General features: G+C 32.6%; 1 protein-coding gene across 1 annotated transcript in view; it reads left to right on the forward strand.

The window, feature by feature from the left end:
* Positions 1-11,881: 11,881 nt before the first annotated feature.
* LOC110998683 (leucine-rich repeat-containing protein 24) overlaps positions 11,882-19,486 on the forward strand; it is a 29,183-nt gene continuing 21,578 nt past the window's right edge. Inside the window, exon 1 of the mRNA XM_022267438.2 lies at positions 11,882-11,979. The gene's annotated coding sequence lies outside the window, so the exon portion shown is untranslated. The remainder of the gene's footprint in view (positions 11,980-19,486) is intronic.

The following is a 19,486-nucleotide window of genomic DNA, read 5'->3' on the forward strand; positions in this document are numbered from 1 at the left end:
CACTTTAGTTAAAAATCTTAGATACCTACTGCAGTGCCATCTGCCGGACTGATTTGTCTGAATTTGAACCATCCAGGGCGCCACCCAAACGCATGAAAAACATTAAAATCAGTCCATCTGTTTAAGGGAAATTCAGTGACATACACACGTACAATAGAATTATACATTTAAAGATTATTACTAAACCTTAAACATTGACTGAGAGAATTGTTTAAATTGGTTCAACGGTTTATTCGTTACAAACATATAAAAATACAAACAAAATATTTCGATCCGTTTAAAATATCATCATCATCAGCGCTTACTGTGTAAATTCCAATATTTTGTTTTTTTTTTCAGTCTTAGTTTTAGCCGCGCACAACCACTCTGCGAAATTAGCTACCCACTGAAGTATTTCCGAACCACCTCGACTTTGGGTTTTTCTGGCAGCGTACTTAAAAGGCCGGCAACGCATTTTGGAGTGTCCATGTAAGAGGTATATATTCAAGATAAATTGCTTGGAAACATGATGGTGCCGCTGAATAGGACAATCAAAAAGGAAATTAGTTGCTGATCTAAGTTTACATATTTTTGTTATTTTTTATTTTATAATACATATAAACTGTAATTATTTATTTTTATCTCACATACTGTTTTAATGTTTATTTTATTACCCTTTAATGTTTACATGTGTACTAACAATACAATAATAGACCTGTATAGTAGTTTTATTCTGGGAGTACATTGTCTTCACATACAATTATCTAACTAATGTATACAAATACTGTAAATTATTTTTTAAAAGAGTATGTTAGGAGTATCTTGCCCAAAGGGCAACTAGAATCATCTTTATATTTTATTTAATGTTATATGCCATTATGTGCTCTAATCGGAGTAAATAATTCGACTTTGTTGACTCTTGATCTAAGCCAAAAAATCGAATCAAGTTTTTGTACTACGTGATACCAAAGCAAGAAGGTAGGAATCATAAAGATTATCACAACAGCTTCATACATCCGCTCACTTTGATCACTATAATAAATAATAAACAGCGTTAATTGTAAAACACTTTTAAATTAAAGTTTAAACCAGAATCAATTTGGTTTGAGGCGGTCGTAAACCAGTACGGAACCCGATAAAGACAATTAATCCTTTATCCTCAAAGTTACAAATCAGAGATCCCTGGTAATGTCGTTTTGGGTCCAGAACTTTGCCTATTCTCTCAATGTTTATTGAATAGAATAAGATTTCTTAATTGAATTAAGTTATTTCATCCTAAAGTTTTTGTTGTTTGTCTTTGTAAAAAACGTATGGTACGTATTGCCGCGGTAAAACTATTGCATAGCATTGTTTTGCATAAGTTATATATTTTATATTTTGTTGTATTATAATTATTTATATATTTTTTATTTATGCATTTTTTTATTTGATATTAATTCAATCTACTACTCTACCAGACTCTCCAGTTCGTTTCACTCTAACGTGTACTGTCCGCGCTTACGCTACGTCACCGATCTCGTTAGAAAGATGTGAATAGGCAGTATGCGTTCTGTCCCACTCTAACGCGTATTGGCCGCACCTATAATACGTCATCGAGTGTTAGATTTATTTTCGTTACGGGCTTTCTTGATTTGGTCGCCGCGCTCAAGCCCGCAATAAAAAAAGCATGTCGGGTTAAGTTCGGTAGATGTTGTAGGAATGATCAAAAAATTAAAGTCTGTTTGAAGCTACGTGTTAAATGCCTTTAGTCTTTTTAAGGGCTTACAATTTTAAGTGTGTTGCTACGAGGGACTAGCAAAAACTGTAACTTAAGATATTTAAGGATTCTTAAATCTGCGTCACACATGTTACAAGTAATGTCGGCCTATTATTTATTCTTGGAAACGAGAATGTTATATTACATTTTATGAATTTTTAAAAAGTACAGGGCAAGCGAAACTTACGTTTTTTCATGTATAATTGTCTTCAAGTGTTAGTTTAATATTTATGCTTCTAATTATAATATTATAATTCTAATTTAATAATTATTAACTAACATAATATATGTAACTTCCGCATGGCATTTTTAAAAATATCGACTCGATAATTCCAAAGCGAGGGAGTGTTCAATCTATTAAATGTTGGCATACAAGATGCATCACGAAGATTTAATTCCTGGTGTAAAGAACGTATTATGTGTTTGTGTATCAGCCTGGCATGTAACATTACGTACTTTACGTATAGACAAATCCGTGTGTGGATTTGCATAATATTGAAAATTTTGAGGGTCGAAGTACTGGAATTCGTGGTTATTTGGAATTATGGGTGATCGGTTTGGCTTTGCATCTTTTGGGTCAAAACATCACACATTATACAAGTGAGTGTTGTATGGTATGGTTTGTTGACTGTTTCCGCATTTAGACCGTAAAATCCTGGCTAACTAAGCCAGATAAACTCCTTCCAAAAGCACAGCAGCCTCTTGGGCACTTGGCAGGCTTCACCTTCTTTAGAAGCTGTCAATTACAGGTTAACTGCTGGCAGAGCTATTTTGGACTGTCTGCGGCTCGCACTTCACGACCATCGCTGATGTTGGAGTTCAGCGTATTTCTGTCTAATTCAGGTTTGACCTAGCGAGAAGGGCTATGGAAGTAACTAATTCTTAAAAGGCCGGCAACGCACTCGCGAGCCCTCTGGCATTGATTCAGGTGAGCCTCCTGCCCGTTTGCCCCCTGTTCTATATAAAAAAGGAGTGGATACGGGCTAGCAGGCAACATCTCCGAGCCTCCAAGCGGATATTTAATAGAGAGAAAGTCTGTAAGTGCACAGCCGGCGATCGAACCTACGACCTTAAGGATGAGAGACAATAGTAACTGTAGTTTATTTTCCTTTTAACAGATAAATATTTCCCTTCTAAGACGAAATATTATTGTAATTTTCAGGCCTAGTTTCCCCTTTGATTAGGCGATTCCAAGTAGAATCATTAGCGTGACCTCGCACACTAAGTAGAACAAGCATCTCGAGGGACTCAAACATCCCTCTCATTAGTTACAAGGCTAGGCTTGTACATCGATTTAAATTAGCAAAAGTATATAAAATATTTTTAGATACCGGTTTCAAGATAAACTAAAAAAAATTGGCGCTACAACCATTTTATGTATCTGTTTCATGATCACTTGTCTAAAAGACAAGATGCTCATAGAAAGTCAATTGGTGCACAGCCGGAGATCGAACCTACGGTATCAGGGATAAGAGTCGCACGCTGAAGCCATATCAGCCTATATTATAAGCCTATGTTATGAATAAATGATTTTTTTTATTTATCTAAATTCCCTTGGGAGATTTTTTTTTGTTAAGATACTTATGAGTTTTGGTTCCTAAAGTTAATAGGATTTTTACGCACCATGACCTCGTATAAGCTAAAACGTATTGGCATCACTAAAGTTTAGTTTATTCGTTAAAGTAATATAAATAATCCCTCATAATATTATTATCTCACGCGAAACCATCATTAAAGCTAATTGTCTCCTAGAATATCAGCTATGGAACTTATAAAATTGAGTTATAACATAAACTTGTAGAATATTTTTGTAAAGTTTCGTGTTTTGTTTTAAAATATGGAATATCTAGTTTAAATTTTTTTTTAAGTTTGGCTTTGTGGCTGAACTAATTCCCAAAGTTAGTGTGTTCGAATCCTGGCTGGGCATCTAACTTTGCATTCTGCGCAATAAACACTCGTAAAGTGAAGGCTTAAGGCGTGAGGCTTGTCATAGATTTAAAGATGGCGTGAGTCAGGCTTTCAAGGCTGATGATCTAAAAAATATATAATATATCTCTCACTATTTTTATATGTTAATATGAAGTTCATTTTTTGAAACATTAGTTCTAGTTCTACAAATATGTTTATTTGGCTTCTAATAAATGGATTTTATAGTTCATACAGTCTTGACTCTGTTAATAAAAAATATTGACCAAAAAACAGAGGTGGGTTACATAAACTAGGTGTATTGAATAATAATAATAATAAAGCATATTTTCCTCTTCATAATACATACTGCATTTTATGGGTATAACAGTCTTCCAACGAGTACAGAAAATATACAAAAACATGAGTACATATTATGACTAAACTATTGCAATGAACAAAATTAGTGTGTGAGTTAAACGTGAGTGAAATAATTTTATTTAAAGTGTACTTAAAATTACTATGGATAAAAAAAATCTGTTGCTTAATCAAGACTTTTGAAATTTAGAAACTGCTTTTTTGCATGTTGTTTGATGAATGTTTTGTATATAACTAGCGACCCGCCCCGGCTTCGCACGGGTGCAATGCTGATACTAAATACACTACAGAAAATCTGTGAACGTTGTATATAAAAATGTGGGTTACCCATAAGAGACAGACATATACCATCACGGACTTTTCTGTAGACCTTTGCATTATTTTGATAAAACTCGTAGGATTCAGCCTGCGTTTGCAATGTAAGCGGAAAAAATGTAATTATTTACGACATCACATTAGAAACCTCAAAAATAACAGTACTTCTCCACTATTTAATGGATGTTATTATACATATAAACCTTCCTCTTGAATCACTCTATCTATTAAAAAACACCGCATCAAAATCTGTTGCGTAGTTTCAAAGATTTAAGCATACAAAGGGACATAGGGACAGAGAAAGCGACTTTGTTTTATTATATGTGGTGATAAGATATTATTTTTAAGTAATAATAATATAAATAAATTGTTAATTTGAAGTGACACATTCAAATTAGTTTATTATTAACTTTACTTTTAGGTCTAACACAGGCAGAATGATTTTTTAGTCACCTTGCCTTTAAAAAAATCATCTTAACATCACATCAATTATCAAAACCCCAGGGCAGTGATCTATAACTTAGGTGATGAAATAGTTTGATAGTCATGGCGTAACAATTTTAATAATACATAGATATATTATTTATTACTTAGGTATTTCTTTGATATTTAAAAGGAATGGAGATTTGATAATTAAAAGGATTAAGAATAGCATGTAAAAATAGCAATTCAAATTAAAATAATTTATTTTATGTGATGTTTGAATGAATAGCAATTAACATGTTTTGACCCTCAACTATAATTTTAGTAGCTGACTTATTAAAACACAAAATAATACAAATTCCTTGATAGAAAGAAAACACAGTCACCGGTAGTTTGCCTAATTTCGTTTCAATTTCATCGTTCGTAAATCAATTTTGCGACAGCGAGAAAATACAAGATATACCAAATGAATAAAACACAATTGATAAAAGTCGTACGGATATAAAGATTAGAGAGAAATTCAACAATCGGACAAAATATATTTCCTGTAACAATAAAATTGGCAGTTTTCCAACTATAAACATAACTCCTGACTGGACCATACCTTCTTTTAATAGCCGCACATAAATGTTCACATTTCTTTGGCCCCATAGAATAATATCACAGATCGGTTGATTATTGTCAAGAGGTTTGTAGAAATAACTCATTGCAATGACTGCAGTGTGTAGCGAATCGTAGATACACAATAAAAATGTACATACTATATTGTGTAGCATTTTCTATAAGATATTGATGTATGTATACATAAACACAGGACACTAAGAAAAGAAGAAAACACACGTCACTCAGAACAGACTTTTAAGACTAGTGAACAATATACTTATTTTTTTCCTTGAGCGTTTCTATAAGAATACTAGATGTTGTCCGATTCTCAGACCTACCCAATATGCACAAAAAATTTCATGAGAATCGGGAAAGCGGTTTCGGAGGAGTTTAACCACAAACACTGCGACACGAGAATATTATATATAAGATAAATTAATTACTGTTGTTTGCGAAGAATAAACCAATTAACAAAGATAAAAATGGGTTATGATTTATAACCAGATAGCATCCCATATGTGCAATGGTTCAACATTTATTTATTTATTCATTTATTTCGTAATCCTACAGCTAACATAAATTATATATAATTACAAACAAATACACTGAAAGTAAAGCCAAAGATGGAATACATGATAACATTTTACTACAAAAAGATTTACAAAAGGGAACAAACAAACAAAACGTATTTAACACATTTAACTAATTGTCATTTAATTTATTTAACTAAGCCTAATTTGGTTGTGTTGTGTAATGGTGTAAAAGTGTGGGTATGTACGATGGTGTGTATGTGGGGTGTGCTCATAATGTTAGGTGCCAAATTACTAATACTAATGTGTCTGCAAAGTATTAATGTGTGTAATATTAATGCAGGTGCTGTATTACGAAACTTATTCGTTGAGTGACTAAAGTACCAGCTCCGGTTCCTTTTGCTTTAACGTCTACTACATGTTCAGTTCAATAATGCGTTCAAGATATTGATGGGGCTCAATTGCTGGGTGTTTATATTCTTGGTTATGCAGGTGTGGTTTAGCCATACGCAAGCGACCTTTATCTCTAGCATGCTGGCGTTTATAACGGGATTTTTGGATAACACGTGCCCACATGGTAAGAAATCTGTGTGTGTGGTGTGTGAGGTGTAAAATAATCTTATCATAATAGAATCGGAACTTAAAAAATCTATATGAATAACATAATACATTATTATCGTACATAAGTAGGTCTCAATCATACATTGTTCGGTTTTGAAAAGCAAAGGACCTAGTTCTCGTATGACAATCATTTTATAACAATACATTAAATACTAGCTTCTATGAAATAGGGCTCGTTATACTGCCCTCGATTTAGATATTTATTATTTATGATTTGATACTAAAACATTAATTGTATCTTATCTCGTAATTCGGGAACTAATCAGTTATTTCAAACTTACAAAAAAGTCACAGTATTCTTAATCTGAACATATTTATATATTCGAACACTGAATTCACAGTTCTCATAATATTAAAATATATTTTTTATCGTATTAGGAAATTGTATGTAAGTATTTTTGTACATACACAAAAATCAAAATATCTTTATTCATATAGGTAAACGAGTACACATCTTATGAACGTGAAAAAATTAAATTAATTGTAAATTTACATTTACAGCCAGTTCTCAAATCAAGGGCGTAGTACGGAAGAGAAGAACTGGCAATAAACAATATTTTTGTAAGTTTTCTCTTTTACACAATGTTTCTGAGGAGCTGCAACTATTACACCATATTCTATATGACATCTTGAGTATCAAGAATAATAAAATAAATTAAAAACAAAAATTTGACCTCTATCAGCAGGAGGCAAGGAGCACACACTTACATACTCTAATATCACCACATACACGAATTCAAGTACGACCAGTCACCGCAATTAATACTAATAATAAGTATAAAAATTAATATTAACTACAAAAATCAAAGGGAAAACTATTTCAGACCCTTTGATGATTAAATAATGTAACGGAAATCGCACGGTGCATCTATAAATTAGTTTCAGCTCGTAACTCTTTGGCACTTGGGCGAAAGGAATTATTTAAGGCGTTTCATATGAAATGCGTTCGAAATGTTTGTGATTATGCAATGTGTGTAGTGAAGCTGTTACAACAGACAATAAATAAATCAATTGCGCTACAACCTGTTTACGTCTGGGCCTCAGATTTCTGAATCTGATTCATGATTTTTAAATTTAATAGGCAAGTGATCAGCCTCTATTGCCTGACTCACGCCGTCGACTTTTAGGTCTAAGACATATCGGTTTCCTTCACTTCGAGCAAATGTTAAATGCACACATAGAAAGATAGCTCCTATAGCTACAAAGAACACTCAATTTAAAAAAGTTATGGCGGATGAATTTTATATTAGGCTTTATTTAAGTGACGATAAATCTCAAAAATTGTTTGTGATGAATAAGAAGAATTAAAATTTTAACATATTGGTATTCGAACTATAATTAAACATGTAGGGGGAAGGGTTTTTTTAACTTTTATTTATTTCGTAACACGACTTACATCAAAATATAATTATACTAAATATAGCCAAAGATGGAATACATAATATTTACAAAAAGATTCAAAAATTATTTAACTTTAAATCAAGAAAATACATTTAACTAGTGTTAAGTAATACCTCAATTAAGTAATACGTTTATCAACTGTCTCGTGTGATGGTGTGAAAGTGAGGGTGTGTGTGTGGGATGGGGTAATATCTGTGGTGGATATAAATAATATCCACCAAATAACTATGTTAATATTTGACCCTAAAATCTTTGACTTGTACCTTAATCTATCATTATGGCTTTATTATCAATGTGCTAATAAAAATCTGTTTATGAAATAGCCATAAATAAATTAAAAATTATGATATTATTTCAACAATGACAGACAACAAATGATACTATTTATAATTCAGCTACAACCAGGACGGATGGTGAACCACGGCTGTCCGGAATGACGTTAGGCGTGAGTCGCAAACAACAACACTATACCAGCTTCAATTATGGGATTAAGAGCGCGCATTAGGCTAGCTAAAATTCATGATTTCATTCCGCCCGCTCTAGTGACTAGTGAAACAAACGTATGCTTGAAGTCCGCGTAAGATGAGACGGACGATACAGTGCTTGGTGGAACAAAAATGAAGTAAACGCCAAATGCTTTTTATTTAAATACTAGCCGACCCGACGAACTTCGTTGCGCCTAACAGTCTAAAAATGTCGTCTTAACTTTAATACAACTTTTTCGCGGATACACAACAATGTTTTGTTGTTTGCGATATTGAAAGTAGAATGACAGTTCCATAAATAAGGCCTCTACTCTAGCGCCAATATTGCGATACTACATGTTAAAGCACTTTTTGATTAACAACATTTTTGATGAGGTAACACATGTCTTCATTCAAGATCAAAGCCTGGTTATGCATATCCTCATTCACTTCAAGATCGGAATTTCTCGAACTGACAGAAATTCGATGTAAAATGATGCGTAGTTTTGTCAACAGATGGCACCACATGCTGTTTGCATTCGTGAAATTTATTTATTGTATTCCTTATACGATATTTTGAAGAATCCACTAAAAAGGGATAACTAACTTCGGACCAACCGATCTTGAGTTATAAGTGGTGTAACTAAGATCACGTAAAATATTAAATAAAATCGCTGGAAACAGCTTTCGGCCAAACTCATGTGCTTGTAATTCAATTATTTTTTTAGCTGCATCAAACTGGTCTCAGTGTCGAAAAATTGAATAAAAACGAAATGAGGTGAAAATTAGAGGTGGCTGTGTTTTTTTTTATGAAGGAATTTGTATTGTTTTGTGTTTTTATGAATCAGCTAATACAATTATTATAGTTGAGCATCAGAACTTGTTAATTGCTTTTCATTCAAACATCACATAAAATAAATTATTTTAATTTAGACACATTAAAATATCAATGGTGTCAGCAAGAGTTGCTATTTTTACACTCTATTCTTAATGGGCGGATAGATAGCCCCTTATTTTCTGTATTTAATTCCTTTTAAAATCCCTCCTCCTTATGCGAAAAGATATACAAAATTGTTCTGTGTGCCTCGTACAAAATCGAATTACCTGCATTCGCTAATGTTTCGGGTTTTATCGAACTATTACATCCATTATCAGGATATTGATCTTTTCCACCACAAAAAAAAGATGTCAAGAAGTACTTGAAGCAGCGGGAAGACTGATTTTGTTTCAAATGTTAAATTTCAGTTTTCTTTAGTTTTTTTAAAATGTATCTTTGTCTATGTACTTGTTTGTTTTCTGTTTCATATACATATATTGTTTATCTATGTAATCTGTTTCGGCTTTCTGGATTGTTTAGTGTTTTGTTTTATAATAAGCTGTAAGATTACATTTAAATAAATAAATTAATTAATTAATCTACTATGAGTGCCTAATTCGACTACTAAATAACAAAAACTATTTTTTTATATTACAATTGACCACCTTTAAACATTTGAGTTGAGTTGTGAAGCAGCTATACCAAATTGTATTAAACGCGGCGTTATTTCTGCTTGTGTGGCAAATCCAGTTATTGTATCACATTCGTTTGTTCAGATTTTATTACAGACTTATGTGTTCCACTTTCCTTTGTATGTTTCCATTGGGGAATTGGTTACAATGTCGCGTTATAACCAATTAAATTCTTTATTTTCTTAGAAACACTTTTATTTTTTTTAAATGAAATCTCGCTGTTGGCCTCAATGGGCTTGATAGCTCAGCTCATGCTGTTCTGTCACACCTTTCATTATAGCATTTACTCTTACAAGTACTACTTAAGGACAAATCTTTGTTTTTAATTTATTTTAGTATTATTAATTCTTAAAATGTCATGTGAAACATGGTGAAATGGTTGCATAATATACGTTATGTAAAACAAAAACTTGGCGATTAAATAGAGTGACGGAGAGTTAGCTCATCTCTTCCATTCTAAGCCAGTCAATGTAAAATTAGAAGTATTTCATTTTTTGACGTTCATATCGTTTAGGGGTTTTTAAGAGAGACACGACTTTCAGCGATGAAGTCTATGAAGAAGAAGACAATGTAGGTCAAGATCATGTTTGTGTGGTCTTTGGGCTCCCAAACATTCATAGAAAACTAGCGTCATATTTCGCATAAGTGCAGTATTTACTTATAGAACAGGGGCAAAAGGGCTGCACTTTCACCTGATTTTAAGTGCCAATGGACGCTCAATGCTGGAGGCCTCGCGAGTGCGTTGCCATTTTAAGAATTACATTACATACTTTTCTTAAAGGACTCTAAGTCGAATTGGTTCGAGAATACTTCATTGGGCAACTGGTTCCATATAGTGGTGGTGCGCGGAAAAAATCTGCCTTAAAAAATGTGTGTCTCAGTTGTGGAACGAGGTGATATGAGTAATTTCGTATTCTGCCTCGACATCCGATGAGGAAACTCAGCTGCAGTTATTAATCCAAACAACTCTGAACACATAACTCTGAAAGCTCTTCGTTAAATATTATAATATAAAAATAAAACTATAAATAGTATTAATAACTTAAAGAAATAAATATAGACTTGTTACAGCAATACTGTATTACCTTTGAATATTAACATAAAAGCTAAACACTTATGTTAAGTACGTAAGAACATTTAAATGAAAATGTAGGACAAACATTACATTTCAAAGCGAACGTATAAAAGTATTTATTTTAAAGGGGTCAACTTATAATGTCCAATTATTATTACAGTATATAGGCACATTCATTTCCACATAATGAATCTAGAAAATGATTACCTACAGAATACGTACCTATAATACATACCTGTGAATAAATCAGTGACGTTGCACCTTTTTAGATAGCTTCAGGTTTCTGTATCTGTTTCATCATCATTTGTCAATCTAAAATGATAGTAGGTGATCGGCCTCCAGTGCCTGACACACGTCCACATTTTGGGTTTACGTATATTCCGCAAGATGTTTTCGTTCACCGTTCGAGCAAATGTTAAACGCACATAGTTCAATGGTGCAGGCTGGAACAGGGATTAAGCCTAGACCATGACTGCTCACAACAGCAAACATATTGATTCATAATTTTTACAAAAAAATAAGTAAATAAAACAATTTAAAATATTAAATATATTTATTATGTAAAACAAATATAAAACAGAGGCGACCTAAGTTTATTAATTTATATTCTGGCTACATTCTGGCAACTAATGTGCCGACCTCATGGATATGTCAAACAAGAAAAGCCATTATCAAACAATTTTCTCGCCACATTATTTCTCATAATGAAAAGTTGAATGCCGAATGTTCTAGATATTATTTTCGTATTCGTTATAATCCGCCTAACAAGCTCTTGACACTTGCGTACAACTTAAAGTCATCAAAAACTATATGAAAGAAAGGTGTGAACATGTACTGCAAAACATAATTTATGCATTGCGCAATAGAATATTTTCATGGGATCCCTGAAACGCGGGTTGCGGGGCGCCAGGCCACAAGCGGTTGGGCGGGCGCGCCGTATGCACGTCTGGGCGGAAAACGAGTTGTGCTGTGATGTGTGACGTTTAGTGTTGTGTGTTATGTAGTCTGTGGTTCCGTAAGGTAAGTGTTGTATATTTAAAAAATGTGTGTATTTATTAAGAATTATTTTTTAAAAGTAGTTTAAAATGTGTTGGTAATTTTGATAATAGGTGGTTTATTTTTGTTAAATTTAATGTTAATGATACTTAAATATGTATTATTAGATTTAATTGCATGGTTAATATTTTTACTACACATTTATTGTTTATTATGACGTAGTTATTATTATACACTTTAGTACATAAGTTTTAATTCACAACTTTCTTTAAAAAAAAATCTTAGTTTTTGAATTTTATTTTTTATCAAATTTTATTTTTTTTCAACTTAAAATTACGAAATCAATGAAAAGTTTTTAATTAGTATTATAACTATGAGCCACATTTTCAAAATATTTATCTTCCACATTTTAAAAATAATTATAAAAAGGACTTTTTACTAATCATGTTTACAAAACGTACTAATTATTTATACAATAATTGTATCCTTTTTTTAACAGCTCATTACATTTTTAATGAAAATTATTTTTAAACTGCTAATTAAAAATTTCGCTTCCATTTTATTTTGCAGCTAAGGTGATATTTTTTCTCTTCTGTATAAGCCTACATCCCATATCCCTTTTATGGGAACTAGCACAGTTTTTATCCTATTGAATGATACATATATAAACATTATTATGAAAATACCAGACCAGTAGGTGCTTGTGGTAAATGTGATAATTTAAAAGCATATAATAAAAAAAAATATTTGATATTTGTAGAGGAAAGTCACCAAATATGAAATAGTATCCTAATATGGAATACCTTCATTTCTCTAAGACTATAAGTATGAAACGCAACATTCGACCATCTTCTGTTCCATTCGGTCTACTAACTATCGCACTCACACCATCGAGTCAGTTGCGCGAATACTTCACGTGTGGCAGGCGTGTTTTGTTTTGTTGTCGTGCGGAAAATTTTAAAGGTAAGTAATAAATGAGTATTACCAGCTGATATGTTTGTATACATAAGTGTTATACTATTTAGTATATCGGTATTATGTTTATTTCACCATTTTGTGATCTTTTAATTTCAAAATATTGTGACTTAAAAAAATATTTAGAAGAGTTTGAACTAGTATAAAAATCCAAATATGGACAGTCGTCGGTGTCTAATTATGGAATATTCCATAATTAGGTATAATATTTCATATGATAGATACTTGCTTGCTAAAAAATATATGTAATGTTTGTTTTTAGAATGTCCGGTTCACAATCAACCAAACGAAAAACCTGGGATGAAGAAAAAATGGCACAAGCTATAAAATTCGTCCGGGAAAAGAAAATGGGGTATTTGAAAGCGGCACAGCATTTTCAAGTGCCTAGGACAACTTTATTTCGTCTCTGCCAAAAAGATGAACAGTCTCCAGAAGTGGCAGCAGCTACTACATTAGGACGAAAAACTATCTTGGGCTCCGAACTTGAACATCAGCTAGTAGAATACATACTAATAATGGAGAGTAAGTTTCACGGTTTAACAAGAACTGATCTTCGCCGTATGGCGTTCATGCTAGCAAAGCGAAACAATTTGCAGAATCCCGTCGGTGAATCAGGTATGGCTGGAAAAAAGTGGTTAAAGTTATTTTTAAATCGTCATAAAGATAAACTTTCGATAAGAAGACCAACTGGTACATCATTTGCCAGAGCATTTGGATTTGATAAGGAAAAAGTGGAAGCCTTTTTCAACCTCCTTGAAGAGCTTTACGCTAAGAATAACTATCCACCAAATCGTATTTACAACGTGGATGAATCAGGCCTCACAATAGTACAAAGTAAGATACCACAAATCATCGGCCACAAAGGTAAACGCCAGGTAGCTGCACTGACTTCAGCAGAAAGAGGATCTCTGATGACAATAGTTGTTTGCATGAATGCTACTGGTCATTTTGTGCCACCGTTCATTATTTTTCCCAGAAAAAATATGAGTGCTCAGCTAATGAGAGGCTGTCCTCCAGGATCAGTCGGAGTTGCACACCCATCAGGGTGGATACAAATGAACATCTTTACAGACTGGTTCAAGCACTTTATTCAACACACCAACCCGACTCCTGAATCGAGGGTTTTACTGATACTAGACGGACACTATAGTCATACTCACAATATCGATATAATAGATATTGCTAGGGAAAATAACGTGGACATAGTTTCGTTACCTCCTCATACGACTCATAAATTGCAGCCATTAGATAAAACTTTCATGGGGCCTTTAAAAACATACTATAGTGAGGAAATACGCATGTGGATTAGAGACAACAACAGACCTCTAAGTCCATATGATATTGTGGAGCTGTTTGGCAAATCCTATTTGAAAGTACAAACAGGCGAAATCGCAGCCAACGGGTTTAAAGTTACTGGATTGTGGCCTTTAAATAAAAATGTCTTCAGTGATGTGGACTTTATTGCTGCGCAACAAAATGCTTTAATAGACGGTTGTACAACCAATATCCCTCCGCTGGAATCAAGATCTGAAACTGGTCAAGTTCTGGTAGAAATACCTGCACCACAAACAACTGCTAATTTACAACCTGAACCTGAACCTTCGACTTCTGGGCTTAATCGCAGCAGTTTGGGTCTGGTGTCTCCGTATGCCATAAGTCCAGTGCCAGAGAAACGAAGAAAAGTATCTAGCAGAGGAAGAAAAGCTGCTGTAGCAGCAGTCATAACATCTTCTCCCTACAAAACTGATTTAGAAAATAAAAATATGAAGAGACAAGAAAAAGAAAATAAACTAGTCAAGACAAAGAATAAGAAGAAAACTGCGAAGAGAAACAAACAAACGAAGAAAAATAAGGATGATAGTGAAGAAGAAGACTCTGAGGAACTAGACGTTATCCAGTTTGATGAAGGTAGTGAACATGATGAGTTGATGGACCAAGTACCTCCTGACTCTGCTGATGCAGAATGTATGTTCTGTTCAAGACTTTTTTCCATGGATAAAAGTGGAGAAAGCTGGATTAAATGCTTGATGTGTGGGCTCTGGGCACATTATGATTGTGCTGGTCCAGAGTTTGATACTTGGATCTGTGACTTTTGCAAGTAATTATGTAACTTCTTTCATTTATCACAATATGTTATATTTATTTAATTGATCTCAAAGATATTAATGTCCATTTTTGTTATTGTTATGTTGATTTATGCTTATATTCCATATATGGGTACCTATTCCATATTTGGTTACTCATTTGTGATTTTGTTTTTTATGTTAGATTTTAATTTGATAACTAATATATTTGATTAAAGGCTGTTAATTACTACATATAAATGTATGACTGATTAGTAAAAACATTAAACTGTTTTAATTTATATAAAGTTTTTTTTTTATATCCCAAAAACAAAATAGTATTCCATATTTGGTGACTTTCCTCTATAGTCGCACTGAACGGCACTGTTGTTTCGTGATATTATTTGAAATGTAAATTATTATTATTTTGTCCTGATAATCATGCTGATACATACTTGGTATCCATATGAGGTCCAACGCTATCTAGGCATTTATAGAGATACTAGCTGACCTGGCAAACGTCCTTTTGCCATGTATATCATTTATAAAAAAAATAGGGGTTGATTGTTAAGGGTTGAAAATTCAGGGTTATATGTATTTACTAATGCTGTATTTTAAAAATTTCTTTTTACCTAAAATTGAAAAATAAAATTTAACCCTTAACATTTAGGAGGATGAAAAATAGATGTTGTGCGATCCTCAGACCTACCCAATATGCACACAAAATTTCATGAGAATCGGGAAAGCCGTTTCGGAGGAGTTTAACCACAAACACCGCGACACGAGAATTTTATATAAACGATCAATCTGCAAGTGGCGGTTGTAATATCCTCCTTTTTTATACAAAATAATATTTAAAAATAAATTTATCATCATTGTTCGATTTCTTGATGAAAAATGACTTATACTTATCTTGTCAGGATTCAATTTTGTAACATTTGTTTTTTTAATTATATAATATGATATAACAGTATGTTTTGATATATTATTTATAATTTATATTATATGCTATATACTCTTGCAATCTTTTATAGTTAGTGCCGTCCATTGAACTGTACGTACTATATTTTCAGGTAAATTGTAAGTGTGTGCATAAAATGGATGTGAATAATTATCAATACGCGCTAATTTTTTTCTATTTACTGGCGTAGCACAGCTTTTCCCAATCAGAGCCGTGCGTTCCTCTTAATACTTTAAGTTTGTAATTAAGACTTGAATTTGACTTTTGCACTCGGCCTTTACAGAGCTTAAATTTATCCTTTTATGTTTTTTGTAAGCTTTGATTCGTTTCTAAGAAAGTTTAAAATCTTTTATACAGTAAATGGGAGGATACTTTATTCAAAGCTTTCACAAATATATTTAGAAAGATAAGCTTTTAATACTGGTTTTACAACTATAGAAATGTCCTTATCGACAAAGAATTTGGGCCAAAATCTGAAAGCGTAAAGAGAACTGGATTTGGGACATCCTTTTGTGGTTTATATTTGAAATGGACATCATATTTTTTTTTAGATGTGAATTTTATGTGCGTTCGTTTTGTTAAAAGAAACCTTTTCGGATGTTTAGCCTATTCAAACCATCTTAGAACTCAGTTATCATGTAACAGATTTTCATGTCTTGATTGTCTTCGTTTTAGCATGTGATATTTGATGACATACCTATTCCACACTTCCCACTGAAGTATTTCCGAACCAATTCGACATAGGGTCCTTCAAGAAAAGAGCGTTCCAATTCTTAAAAGGCCGGCAACGCACTCGCGAGCCCTCTGGTATTGAGACTGTTCATGGGCGGCGGTATCACTTAAGTGAAAACATTAGGTGAGCCTCCTGCCCGTTTGCCCCCAGTTCTATAAAAAAAAATACAATAAAAATATTTGTCCCTGTGTCTCCTCAATATGAGTTTAACAGCACTCAGACACCTCCTGTAAGAAAGAGTAAATAATATCTTAAGTAAATTAATAAAGATTTACAATTTAATAGATCTAATCGGAGGCAAAGTTGTACAATAGTTTATACTTTTATTAGCCATTAACTAATTGAACATTAAAATGCTTTATGCTTTTATGTACATATAATAATTAGAATTATTCACGATTATGTATCATGTCACTCATAAACTTATATACATTTTTATTTCTTTCCTATTTAAGAATATAACTGCCTTCAATTGTTTCTATTTATAGGGCACCCTTGGTCCTTTCCATACAGTTTAATGTTCAATATAATTCTTATGAATTCTTAAAAGGCTGGCAAAGCATTCACGACTCCGTTGGCATTGTGAGTGTCTATGGGCGGCGGTACCATTAGATCAGGTGAGCCTCCAGATAGTTTGCCGTCTCTTCTATATTAAAATATAAAATATTTTTTGAAACCGGTTTAGTAGTATTTGAGTTATTAATTATAAATAGACAAAAATACAAATCTCTACATAATACATTTTCTAAATACCTTAATTAAATCGTGTTTGAAACATGATAGATGAAGACAAAAAAAGTTATGAAGGGCAATAAAAGTCGTGATGATTAATTGCTGAAGTTGCGCGTCATGCCGTGAGCTAATTACATGTATCTCGTAAGCAAGTAATCTGTCATCTGTCAATTTGACATAAGATTTTTGTAATACTACGAACAAATAATCTGTATCAGAACCATTATATTATAATTAAATAAGATCACCTTTCCTGTATTATAATGTATCAAAACCTAATACAAACTTTGGATTTCTTGATCAATTTTTACAAACAAAAGAGATAGCTAATTAAAAAAAATTACTAATCAAATCGAATAGCGATTATATGAAGAATGGAAGATTATATTTACTAGCAGTTCCTAAATCAAGGGTACCAAGACAGGCAAGAAAGTCCGAGTCACTGTTTTAAATTGCCAAGTATTGAGGAAGAAAAAAAATCATCTCTCGAAACTTGTTAACAACCTCAGATTTTTTACACAGAGTCAAAAAGTTTAGAAAAAACTATCGTGACTGGCAGAGTAGCATCAGATCCCTTACCCACTCATCACAGAGGCTTGTCGAAGAAAGAGGACAGTGAGTTACGCAGATAAGCCAACAGACAATTTGAAAAAAAAAAGTCACAAAACATAGTTTTGTAGGTTCAGAAGCGGAAATTATTTTTACAGAAAGAGAAATATATAAATAAGTTAACACATCAGGATTGAGATTCTCATTCAACACTTTGCGAACTACTTTCATCACATATACTAAGTCTCTATACACAATAAACTAAGTCTGAAATAAACACATATCAATCACTCTCCAGGCGTTGAAGTGAATGCATAACGAATGAAGTATAATATAATTCTTTCACTCAATCTTCATTTGCGGTCTAAATTTTGATAAGTCACCCAGCACTATTACTTAAACACAACACATTTTTTATAAACCACAGCAAAAATTATACTAAACATAATATAGCCAACGATGGAATACATAATATCCAAAATGTTCAAACATTTACGAAAGGAAAAAATCAATAAAAAAAATTGAGAGGTGTCAAGGTTAAGATATTATATATGGAATTATTTTTTTAAGTTTTTTATTTTTTTAATTAATAAGAAAATTTATAATGTTATATAAACTTAATTAGTAGGCACAATTTTAATAATCAAAGTGCCTAAAATTATTATTCTGTATTTATTTATTGTACATTTTGACAACAAATCTGAAGATAAAGACTACTTTTGACCTATGTACATTTTTTTACGAAAAAGTTCCGCTCCATCACAGAGATGTCGCTAGCTTCTTTTTAACTTTTCGTCTAATTTTTTTCCGTCTGGACCCTTTTCGCAACGCGCGATAAAGAACTTCCTTCCAAACTTCCAAATATTAAATATGCTAATTCAGCTGTGCTTTGTGATGGTGTGTATGATGTGTTCATGATGCAGGTGATTTAATAATAATAGTTTCGACGTTCTTAATACTATAGCGGTCATTGTATAACCGTAAAAAGCAAATACTACATATTATTACAATTTGCAAAAAAACTTTGCCGATTTACAATAGTAACAGAGAGCTAGTTCGCCCCGTTCAATGCCATTGATTTGAGGATTGGAAGTAAATTTAATTTATAACTACCACTTTTTAATGACGTTCATAAGTGTACATTAAGTTACCTATTTGAATAAGTTATACTTTGATTTTATTCTTTGGCCGTGGGCTTCAGGTGCACTGGTGTTAATTAAATATTAAAGTTCGCGCCTGGTTGATAGCACCGGTGACCACGTATCTGGTGCTTTCCTCCCTCAACGAATACACACTGCCACAGGCACCAAACTTTTAAAATTAATCCTAATTTTCGAATTATTATTATTACTATTTTTAGTTTTCTTAGGTCCTTATGAAATTGGCGTTTTCTATGGGAGGAACAAACAGTAGATTAAAAAAAATTGGATACAAAAGAGCATGCTTTGACTAATATTTAATTAATCAAAGTATGCACTTTTGTCATCTTATTGGTATTTAATTGATCACTTTACTAAA

The sequence above is a fragment of the Pieris rapae genome, chromosome 23, assembly GCF_905147795.1.
Source record: "Pieris rapae chromosome 23, ilPieRapa1.1, whole genome shotgun sequence".
NCBI classification, from domain to species: Eukaryota; Metazoa; Arthropoda; class Insecta; order Lepidoptera; family Pieridae; genus Pieris; species Pieris rapae.